The sequence below is a fragment of the Palaemon carinicauda genome, chromosome 1 (assembly GCF_036898095.1).
Source record: "Palaemon carinicauda isolate YSFRI2023 chromosome 1, ASM3689809v2, whole genome shotgun sequence".
Classification (NCBI taxonomy): domain Eukaryota; kingdom Metazoa; phylum Arthropoda; class Malacostraca; order Decapoda; family Palaemonidae; genus Palaemon; species Palaemon carinicauda.
In genome coordinates this window covers 303,938,416-303,950,514 of record NC_090725.1, presented here as the reverse complement: position 1 = coordinate 303,950,514, position 12,099 = coordinate 303,938,416, and the positions used below count along the sequence as shown (strand labels likewise).

At 48.0% G+C, this 12,099-nt stretch overlaps 1 protein-coding gene across 2 annotated transcripts in view; it reads right to left on the bottom strand.

The window, feature by feature from the left end:
* Window positions 1–12,099, bottom strand: part of LOC137658512 (phosphatidylinositol 4,5-bisphosphate 3-kinase catalytic subunit delta isoform-like) — a 119,702-nt gene that overhangs the window by 88,943 nt on the left and 18,660 nt on the right. The window lies entirely within an intron of this gene.

Here is a 12,099-nt window from a genome sequence, read left to right as displayed (position 1 = left end):
GAAGGGAGGGAAGGCGTACACGTCTAGACCGTCCCGCGGGTGCTGGAAGGCGTCCTAGAATGCTGCTGCTGGGCCTGGCACTGGAGAACAGAACACGGGGAGCTGGGCGTTGAGCTTTGTGGCGAACAGGTCCATCACCGGTGACCCCCACTTGAGGATGATTGTCTGGGCCACCTTCGGGTGTAGGGACCACTCTGATCCCACTACTGTACTTAGGACGTTCTTTTTCCCTGGAATGAACCTGGCTGTGAACTCAATGTGTTCCCTCTCAGCCCATTCCAGGATCTTTGATGTGAGGTTGCACAACTCCCTTGATTTTAGTCCTCCCTGCTTCTTCACGTAGGCTACCACGGTGGCGTTGTCGCACATTGACGCCACCGTGTTCCCCCAAAGAGGGTGGACGAACTCTATGCAAGCTCTCTGAACCGCCATCAGTTCGAGGACTTTTATATGCAAGCTCCTCTCCTCTGGAGACCACTTTCCCTTCGCTGTTTTGTTGAGATGGGCTCCCCACCCCTCCTTCAACGCGTCTGTGAAGAGCAACATCTCTGGAGGGGCGGTCGCGAATGGCATCCCTTTGAGGGTGTTCGCCCTGTTGGACCACCACTTCAGGGTCTCCTTCGTCTGCGGGGAAACGGTGACTATCTTGTGCGGGGACTCTCCCGGGGACCAGAGTTCTTTCAGGTTCCACTGAACCGTTCTTAGCTTGAGTCTCCCCCGAGGGACTAGCTTTTCTAAAGATACCAGGTGGCCCACTAGCCTCTGCCACTCCTTGGCTTTCCTTGGAGTGTCCGATAGGAAGGGGAGATTTATCTGGTCTAATTTCTCGAGCCTCTTTTTGGAGGGGAAGGCTCTCCCCAACTTGGAGTCCAGGACCATCCCCAGGTAGGTCATCCTGATGGAGGGGATCAACTGTGATTTCTCCATGTTGATGGTGATCCCCAAGTCCTTGCAGAACCATAGTAGCTTTGCGCCTTGCTCCTTCAGTGCTGCCTCTGAGGCTGAAAACAGCAACCAGTCGTCTAGATATCGAATCAGGGGGATCCCCTGCTCGTGTGCCCAGACTGACACTGTTGTGAAGACCCTCATGAAGACCTGCGGAGCTGTCGACAGCCCGAAGCATAAGGTTCTGAACTGCAACGACTGGGAACCCCACTTCACCCTTAGGAACTTCCTGCTGGAGGGGTGGACAGGGATCTGAAAGTACGCGTCCTTGAGGTTCAGGGACATCATGAAATCCCCTTCCCTCAAGGCTGCCATCACCGACTTCGGAGTGTCCATCTTGAAGTCAGTCTTGCTAATGAACTTGTTGAGGGCCGAGAGGTCGATGACCGGCCTCCAACCCCTTCCGCCTTCTCCACCAGGAAGAGCCTGCTGTAGAACCCCGGGGACGGGGCCTTGACTAGTTCTAATGCTCCTTTGCTCAGCATGGCTGACACCGCTTCTTCTGATGCTGCTTTCTTCAAGGGGTCCTTGGGTGCCAGCCATTCTGCACGTTGGTTGGGGATCAGAGGGGGCGGGTCCGCTAGGAAGGGAACTCTGTACCCCTCTCTCAGGACTGCCACGAACCATGGATCAGCCCCGTTGGCCCGCCATTCTTGCCAAGAATGTTTGAGGAATCCCCCTACCTGAGGCTTCAGCAGGAGTAGGGGGCCTCTCTTCCTACCGCCTCCTGGAGGCGCGGCTAGAACGGCCTCTCCTGGAGCTGGAGTAATTTGGTCTAAAGTAGGCCTATGGAGTAGTACTTCCCCTACGGGGGGGTGCGACGCTTGATGCTAGTACTAAGAAGGGGAGTCCCGTCTAAGTTGTGCTGTAAAAGGGTAGGGACCGTCCGGCGCAACCCTTCTATGAGTGGGACGTCTTGCTGCAGGGGGCTTGGAATATCCTGTCTTCTTGAGCTTCTGTACCCTCTCCATAACTTCCTCCACTGTCTTCAGGGGGAAGATGGAGTCACCCTACACAGGTGAGTTCCTCAGGCACTTTGCTTCCCTCTCGGGGAGCTTACGGACCAACTTATTGAGAACAGTGTCTCTCCTCCATAAGATCCAGTTGGCCGTCTGTGTGAGGGACTGGAAGGTGAGGAACTTCATGGCCTTCCCCCCTGAGCGGATCAGTTCCTGGAGTAGCGTCTGGTTTTCGGGTACCGCCAGGTCATGGGACAGCTGAAAGCCAACTAAGGTGCATGCCCACCAGTCTAACCACGACGTGATGTTTACTATATCCTAGGCCATATCCTCCATCATCGAAGCCTCGGCTGGAGAAAAGCACACCGGGGCAAAGGAGGCTCTGTCTTACGAACTGCCCCGTTTGAGGGTGGATATCGCCGTTTCCACTGCGCGGGGCCCCAAGTGCCATCCGTTAGGGACATAAAATCTTTTCTTGGTCCTTAACCCTGGCAGCAGCTTGAAGAACTCTTGGGCCCTGAGAGTGTTTACTTGAGCCGCGACGTACCTGTCCACGTGGTCCATCCCTAACTTAACGTCTGGGGCCAACGGGAGGGTTAGTGATGGCTTTAGTTGGACGGGGTTGTCGACCATTCTTCCCAGACCCGAGAGCCAGGCCTGCTCTGCACTCTCTACCGTCCATCAGGCCTTCGACCACTTGATCCTCCGTGTCGGGTGCATCGCCGATCACGGATGGAGCCACGTGGGAGGCTAGGTCATCTCTTTCTCGCCGATCCAACGGCGCGGATACTTCCAACACGGGTGAATACGCCGAGACGGAGGTAGCCGTCATGGGTCTACCTCCTCCCGGGGAGCTCCGTGGGGCCAGGGGTCCACGGTGAGCCGCCGGTTGGCCAGGGCGCTTGGACAGAGCTGCCGTGGTACCAGGGATGGGGGCCATGCTACCGGGCCGAAGCAGCGGCTCTCTCCGCTGGGCGGATGGAGCAGGTGACTTGGCGGGTAAAGGCATGGCGAAGTCGACGTGTGTCGGTGGCTTCGACCGAGCAGACGACACGTGCGGTAAGGGCGCAGGAGCGGCTCTAGAGGGCAACGCGGTAGGTACTGGAGCGGTGGCTGCCCTGATCAGCTCACTACGGGGAACCGTCACTCGAATCCACTTGTCCCTGGACAAGCGCTCCTACTTGCTCCTCTTCCTGGAGGTCTTCGAGCGTTTCCTGGAAGGGGCTGAGCGGGAGCAAAATTTCCTCCAACGGGACCTCTTCCGTTTTCTTCTCGCCTCACGGGGGTCGGAATCTTCCGAAGAGGATGAGTCTGACGATGAGGAGGAAGAGGAAGAGACGGAAGAAGAGCTCGCCGAGTCCTCCGACGATGATGTAGGATATTCGTGCTGCTTCACCAGCGTGAACAGCTGCTTAAAGTCGGGCGGGAGCGTCGACGACGGCGCCGGGGGAGTCTGTAACGCCTTCCTAGACGCGAACCAACCATCGAACTCCTCCTCTTGGCGCATCGGCGACCTGAAGGGCGTCCTAGGCGCCGTCCAAACAATGGAGTCGGGGTCCGACGAACCTGTAGGCTGCCTCTCCTTGTCTATTTCTCCATCGGGCGCTGAAGTACCTGAAATGCACTGCCATGACGCGGGGGAAGGAGCCGATCCCGCTTTCCCCCACACCGGGTCTTCGGTTGAGACGGGAACTGCAGGCACCACAACCTCTTCTCCCGAGCACACTCACGCCCCCTCAGCAGCCCCCCCCCCCCCCCCCCACACACGCCTGTGAATCAGCAACAGCCCCCACATCAGTTACATCAGACTCATGGGGAGCGGCAATGGGTCGCTTCCCCGCAACGGACTTACCTCGTCCCCTACTCTGAGTAGGGGAAGGTGACAGGGAACCTATCTCTGATGGAGTGGCAGGTGACGCCAAGGGCGCAGCGGCACCCACCTTCTTAGTAGACCTCTTCGGAGCCTTTTTCTTCTTTGTAGTGTACAAGGCCCAATTCTCCGGCCAGGACGCGCACTCCGGACACGTGGCGGATAGGGAACATACGCTACCCCTGCACGAGGAGCACAAAGAATGCGGGTCTACCTCCGGTTTCGACAGGAACGCACCACAAGATTTACCGGCCTTGGGCCTGGGGCAACGACATTGGGATTCCATAAGGAAGCACTAAAGCACCAAGCAACACAAGAACACTGGGATAGGAGGTGGATGAAAGGGTAAAAGGGAATGGGTAAACACATGGTAACCACGTGGGGACACAAAGGGTCGGACGGGATGTGAGAGAGCGGCAAGATGTGAACTACGCCGCGAACAGAAGGTTACTGACTACCGAGACCTAGCTCCATGCTCTCGCACGCTGACCCAGGTCGCCTCAGGGCGAGTATCCATCCGCCACAGAGGGACCCACTACAGAAAACGGAGATAGGGGAAACTACACAAAATTCTAGTCGGTTGGGAGGAGAATCCCAGATACTCCTAAGAAAGTAGTTCGAGGTAAGTACTCCATGTTAGAACAAATAAAACTTTCATATACAAAGCATAAAGAGTTTTAAAAAACATGAGGAAGAAAAATAAGATAGAATAATGTTCCCGAGTGTAATCTCAAGCAAGAGAACTCTTCCCCAAGACAGTGGAAGATCATGGTTCAGGGGCTATGGCACTACCATAGACTAGAGAACAGTGGTTTGATTTTAGAGTGTCCTTCTCCTAGATTCTAACAGATCTGCTTACCATAGCTATACAGTTTCTTCTACCCTTACCAAGAGGAAAGTAGCTACTGAACAATTACAGTACAGTAGATAACCCATTGAGCAAGGAATAAATGTTTGGTAATCTCATTGTTGTCATGTGTAAGAGGAAAGAGGAGAATGAGTAAAGAATAGGCCAGACATTCGGTGTATGAGTAGGCAACGGGAAAATGAGCTGTAACCAGAGAGAAGGATCCAATATAGTACTGTCTGGCCAGTCAAAGGACCCAACAACTCTCTAATTGTAGTATCTCAACAGGTGGCTGGTGCCTTGGCCAACCTACAACAATATTGCCCAAATAATTTATGTGGTGAAAATATTAAGAAGCAGATGCCAAACTTAAGGAAAATTTACTGAAACTCAACTGGAACCAGTTTTAGCTTCTAAAACAGTGAGTTCTCCCAGTCATATACTCTTTGTCTCTTCAGTTTTGAAATTGAAATTATACCTCCTCTTGATATCATGAAGTGGGGAGGAGGACTGGCATGTATATGAACATTAGGTAAGTATAGAAAGAAAAGAAATTTAATTGCTGAAATTCTATTAATTTCATATTGCAGATTCTTCCACTTTGTTGAAGTGGGGCATTACGGTTTGAAATAGGATCTCTAGATTTTTTACTAAAGAAATTAAAAATATTGTATTGTATATCATCTTTAAATGTATTTTGATCTAGCTGATATCTTTAATTGAATCTAAATTGAATATAAATACAATACAATATTCATAGGTGAGAGTAATAAATTAACTTAACTCGAAACTTCTAGATCACGTCCCTTGCCACCACTTTGGGACCTTAGCCCAGCAACCTTCATAAGCAAATCATACTTCTTTCAGATATTTGGTGAAGCTCAACATGGTAAGTATTTGTGCTGTAGCTAATACTGTTTCAAAAGAAAGATTTCAACATAACTATAAGGATGAAGCTGCACTCCTAATATCATATACCTTCACTTTCAAGCATTTTATAATTTTTGGATCCAACCCAAGAGTACTGTACTGTACCATGAAAACCATCCTTCAAAGAGGAACTCGAAAAAGACAGTGTGTCGAGTTACCTCAGAAGAAAAAAATCAGCTAAAAAGTTTCTTCAGGATCAACTTTGGGGTTTTCCAAAGTAACTCGAAAGTATCTCTTGTAGCTACCGCTTTCTTCCTAGAAATCTGAAAAGGAGGCAACGAACAATACTTGTCACAGTGATAGGACTATGAACGGTCTTGCACCCTGAAAAAGTTAACGGCAAGTTTTGAAATAAACCTGCCACACAGTTTAACCACCCCTGCCAGGACACAATCTCATTCCTCATTTCCATTTTGGCAATTAAAAAAAAAAAAAAAAAAAAAAAAAAAAAAAAAAAAAAAAAAAAAAAAAAAAAAAAGGGAAGCAAAAGAAGTATCAATAAACACATTGGATACGCAACAAGAAGACGTCCATTCTGACTGCAGCCGAAGTCAAGAATGATAGTCTTGCTGTATAGTTTGGGTTCCTCCACATCATACGTTAGTAAATATAACTACCTCATTAACAATTCAATGATCATTCAACCTTGCGCCGAAGTTATACTCCTACTTAAATGACAAATGTTTACATTCATGTAGGAAAAAACAAGCCTTGATACCAAACATGGTACCTGCACAAAATGCACAGAACTTGAGTGTCTACCCAAAGGTTCTGAAATGAACTCTCAGTGAGGGAGAGGGGCTGCGACGGAGATTATAGTTTATGTTAGAGTTAATACATAGCATTTTTTTTTAGCGATGCATTTCTTCCGGCGCTACATTGCTTACGTAGCATTGGATTTTTGCACCGGATTTACGCATGTTTTCATGCGTCACAATGGTATCTATTTTTGCCCTTCCTGTCATTAGGTTTATTCATTTAATTTCATGCATTCCGGAATCTACGGACTTCGATGGTTGTTTCTAGTCTGCTTGTCGCTTCTTGCTTACGCTCCTCACCCCGGTGGGTATCCTGTGTGCTGAGAACTCATAATAAAGACTATTTTTTTATGACAGGGGCGTAACATGTTTTTTGAATGCTATTTCGTATTACTTCCTTTAGATTGAGCATGCTATTTTCTGGTGGGTGTCACAGCGGAATTTAATTTCTTTAGTTTATATTATATATATATATATATATATATATATATATATATACTTTTATCACGTTTGATCTCTGCTGGGGTTCCCGGCACAAGTTAATTTTATATTTATATACCAAATTATCTTACTCGGTGGAATTCTTACTCGCCGCACCCTAACCTCGGGAAGTAGGCTTGAGTTATACACTAAGGATAGACGGGAGACAGCCAGTTGAGAGAGAGAGATAGCTCTCATGATCTGTGAGTCGATGCAAATAGCACTCTCTCCCCGATTAGGCACGGATGGCCACCAGTCCAGCCAGACTGAGTGTGAACCTTGCTACGTACCGCGTATCCCTCTATGCCCGGAATCCCATCTTCGATATTCTTCCGCCCCGTGAGGGCCACGATGACTTGAAATTGCATCCATGAGATAGTTACTATGTTTCTTTGATCGGATTCATATAAAAATTTTTACACTGTTCTGATCCCGTAGGTTGATTTATTACATTACAGGATATTTGCGGTATGATTGTTCCGAAGAGAGTTACAGACGGTGATTTGTAGTTCTTGAATTTATATTGTTACGGGCCGGATTTACATCAGTGGGAATTCATACTTCCAATCAAGTATTCCGGCAACAGTATTGGTGTCTCTAATTATGGTTTCCTTGTATCTCCTTGTCCCAACCTTTATTCATCTATAAGTACATCCTACTCCGGTAGGGATATGGAAGGTTGAGAGAAGTTTCATAGTGGAATTATTCTCTCTGGAGAGGGTGGACTGGTCCAACATTAATCCAGCCGCCATTTCTACCGGTTTCAAACTTTTGTGTGGCAATACTTTGGATGACAGGAGATGGTGGAAGAAGGAAAACAGAATATTAGGGTTCTATTGTAAAACGGTAAGAAAGACTACGACTCCGCTGAGCTATCCACAGTGGATTTAACTAACTATATTTGTCACCGGTTTTTCTGGCGAAATCAAGTATGACACCCATGTATCAAATTGACTTACAGGTCACAGGTGGTACACTGTCAGGAGACAACATGCACTGCTGTGCTGCAGCAGTTGGTTGGGCATGAGGTCTGCCGATCTCATGCCGGGTGCCATGCTCAGTGGCCTCCAAGGTAAAACGTATGAGGTCGGCCCTACCCAAGGAGGGCAAGCCTTTTAGGCTGCCCAAACCACTCCCAACCAGACCATCATCGGCTTCTAAGCTATTGACGGACTCGGCAGGGTCTAATCCTCCACATCAGGGGTCAAGAGCAAGAAGCTCAATGGGCCAGACGCCGGAACTTGATTTCGGTCCAGTGGCCTTCTCGAGCCAGCTCATGGAGAGGTTGCGTAGTGTAGTCCAGTCCCAATTCAGTCCAATTGCCAATCGTCTGCTGTCAATGGACGGTTTGGGCCAGGGACTGCAAAATCAGGAAAATATGATAGATAATCCTTGCAGTCCGGACTACCACGACAACGGTAGTTTGTGGTTCCGGACGTGTCAAAGCTCCCGGCGATCGTTTAGAACAGCTCTTCATGCCCCGTTCTCAGAGGGCATGTTGACAATAGCAGGAGGTGGTCTCCGTCCGGTAGAAGATTTTGAATGATATCCGCCAGGTTTACAATTCATCTTCACTTGATATGAGCGCCAAGCAAGCTCCGTCCGACTGGGTCCGGACTTTAAATGAGTGGGACTGTGTCAATACCAATTTAACCCCTCATAAGAATACATACACTAGGTTCGAGATAGACGGGCAAACCTTGACACCATGTACCACCAAGGTAGTAGGCCTTACCTTACAGGTGGATATGGAAGGCAAGCCCAGGCCGCAACTACGGAAGACAGACCTAACTTCCCTGTTGTTCCCAGGAGGCCAAGAATGCTGGATCGATGCACCAGTTACTTTCACAACAGGGTCATTGTACTGTACTAGGACTGTGCCACCACACAGTTTAGTGAACGCCTCCCCGGACTTCCAGACTCTCTGGTTAAGATAGAATACGGTGCAAGATCCAGGCTGGGTAGATCTATCAACTCAGCCACGATGACGGATGACTTTGTTAGTCTACGAGAGGAGCCACTTTTTTAAGATCCTGACAAAGTCTTTGCCTCAAGCACTACAGTGTGATACATATGACTTTGCAGTGGTCCGTCGCCCTTGCCGGAAGCTCGTCTTACTTGAGGACTCCTTTAGGCATGAGCCTAACAGGTTACCCAAGGCCTCGATCTGGGGAGCGGACTTCTTCCCGGAAGACGTGGTAAATAGCGTCCTCGGAGAAGCAGCTGAAGTCAACCGAAGCCTCAGAGTCCGGTGGGGTCTAATTCAAAAAGAGCCCACCAGACCGTAATCACGAGGCAGGAGATGACCAAGGAAGTTTCAGTTCTTCCAAAGGCCACAGGCTCAGGATGTGCTGCAGGCAATGCCAGTATCCCAGGTTAGCCAGCCTTCCATCTCAAGAACCCAGCCTCAAAATCAATATGTGTGGGTAAGCCAACCACCTCAACAACCGATAGCCACTACTCCATTTATTACGTCTCCGGCGTATCATCCTTCCTTCAAAACACAGGGAGTGTTTCACAGGTATAATACGCATGCGAGAGGTAGTAGAGCTAGGGGAGCCTTCCTGCATAGAGGACTCCCCAGGTAGGAGGAAGGCTGTACCTTTTTCGGAGCCGTTGGGCGTTCAGCAATTGGCATACAACGTCGTAATGAAAGTTCTGGGGGTGGAGATGGATGAAAAAAGCCCCCTCCACCAACCAGTTTTTATCAGATTCCAATGGCAGACTCAACACTTTACACACGAGATCTTCTGAAGAAAGCAATAAAAGAGGTAATATGCTTAAAAATTTCAAGCACGTTTGTTCAGAGTGCCTAAGAAAAACTCGGACAAACAAAGAGTAACCTAGATCTGTCCTATTTGAATACATATATTCAATGCGACTAGTTCCATATGCTGACCGTCTCACAGGTGAGGATCTTTTGTCCCCGTGGGGCCGTCACCACCTCTATAGATCTTACAAGCGTTTATTTCATGTTCCGATAGCATGGCTTTTCGTCATCTCCTAGGATTCAAGTTAGGCAAACGGGCTTCCACCTTCAAGGTGATGCCATTCGGACTAAACATAGCGACCAAGTTATTCACTAAGTTGGCGGAGACAGTAATCCAAGAGATGAGGACTCAAGGAATACAGTTAGTGGCTTACCTAGACGGCTGGTTTATCTGGGCCAAGGAATGCCAAAAGGCGTCGGGCAAAGTACATAATAAAATTTCTGGAAGTCCCGTCTTTATCCAGCAACGTGCTTCCAGTGGTTAGGTCTTTAATGGATCCTGACCACACACAAGCGGTCGATTCCACCACAGAAGAAGATAGAGATAGTAAGAAACACAACCCGGAGAAACCAAGAAAGAATCCTAGGTTTACTCCAGTTTCCCCCAGTAATAGACACATTACTGAGAGTCAATTGAGTTCGGCAGTCCAAAGAGAACGAGAAATATCGAGACAAAATTTCTCAGGTTCCACTTACACTATGGGAAAGACTTCAACAATGGACGAAGGTAAAAAACCTAGCAAACTCAGTACCTTTACGATTCCCAGCGACAACATTGGTGGTCCATTTAGATGACTCCCTAAGAGTTAAAGAGGCTATTCCCAATACAAATAGGTTCAGGGGTTGTGGACAGTGGCACTCCGACAACTACACATCAATATCTTGGAAGTCTAATAAGTCTTTTCCTGTCACAGAAACAACATATCAATCTAATTCTAGACAGCCAAGTGATAGTCCACTGCATTAACAGGGGAGGTTCCAAATCAAGTCACGTAAATTAAGTGATGGTAGTTATCTTTTCAATGGCAACAGGGAACCTTTGCCACCTGTCAGCTGTTCCCCTGGCGGGAGTAAGAAATGTGGTTGAGGATGTTCTACCAAGGACACCTCGGCGGGAGTCGAAATGGTCCTTGGCCAAAAAGTCATTTAACTGGACCTACCAACAGGTTCCGGGTCTCCAAGTAGACCTATTTGCCACGGAATCCAACCACAAGCCACAATGTCATGTGGCCCCCAACCTGGACCCTCTGGCCTACGTCACAAACAGCATGTTAAAAAGATATGGTGGTTCCTCCAGATTTAACACAACCATTATAACAGGGTCCTATCTTCATATATATTTTCCCTCTTAGTGCCTTGTCTCCTAATAAGGAGCAGGGCGGCACCTGCCTTCCCTTTCCCCCCTACCTTAACATTGACCTTGATTTGGGCGTATATCAAAGATTTTAGTGAAACATGCTTCATTGAATTACTCTATTTTTAATTCAGTTCATTAACGTTTTGAGTATTTCCAAGCTTATGGGACCAATTCTCTGTTACTATTTCACAGAGCAACACAGTTTGAGCCCAGAAAAGGGATTTTAACGAAGGAAAAATCTATTTCTGGGCGAGGAACCTGTGTCGCCCAGTGAACCCTCCCTCCTTTTTCCTCACCCTAAGCTGGCCCAAGCTTGGGGTGCTAATAGGAATGATGGGAGAAGGATAGGTAGTGGTGGTGGTGTGTGTGTGGGGGGGGGGGGGGGCAGTAGCTGTGGTGAACGACACCTCGTAGTAATGGGGTATTTTGAGGAGGGAGAAGTCTAATTGGAAAGGGATCTCTGGTAGTGGTATCATTCGCCCCAGTTTTAATACAGACACCCTTTAGGGGTGAGCGAGCTGGATATATTCCCAGCATTCCATGCATCTTTTTTCTCTGGTATATTTAGCAGTATTTATACCTTTGAAATAGTGCTTTAAGGAGCATTTCACGGAGCGACACAGGTTGAGCCCAGAAATAGATTTTTCCTTCGTCAAAATCCCTTTTCTCTTCCCAAACACTTCTGCATCTCATACGTAAGTTTGAGAATTTTCCATACTAAGTTTGAAACACACATTTAAGAGGGAGAAACAGAAGTCAGTATAGTGACCAGAGTGGTGCAGCAAAATGTGTACTCAAGAATGGCTGAAGAAATAACAGTAAACACTGCCCGGTATGCTGGGAGACTTCCCCTTCCAGTGCACCAACTACGTTCAACCCTGCACTCAACAACAGAACATATTGCAACTGTGAGGGTAAGACTGCAGCATAACACATTAGTATTAAGAAGTATAATTGAGTACATAGGTAGCATTGTTAGTGCTGAGTGTACATTTGCACCAGTTCAGTGGCTAGAATGATACTAGTCATGAGGATAATAGATAGATGCACACATAAGCAGTGTACCAGCAGTACTGGGCATATGCAATGAATGGAAGCCATTAAAATATATTTGTCTTTAAGGATGGCATTACACAAACACTCATGGACCACAACAGGGTTGGTACACATGCTGAAAATTGGG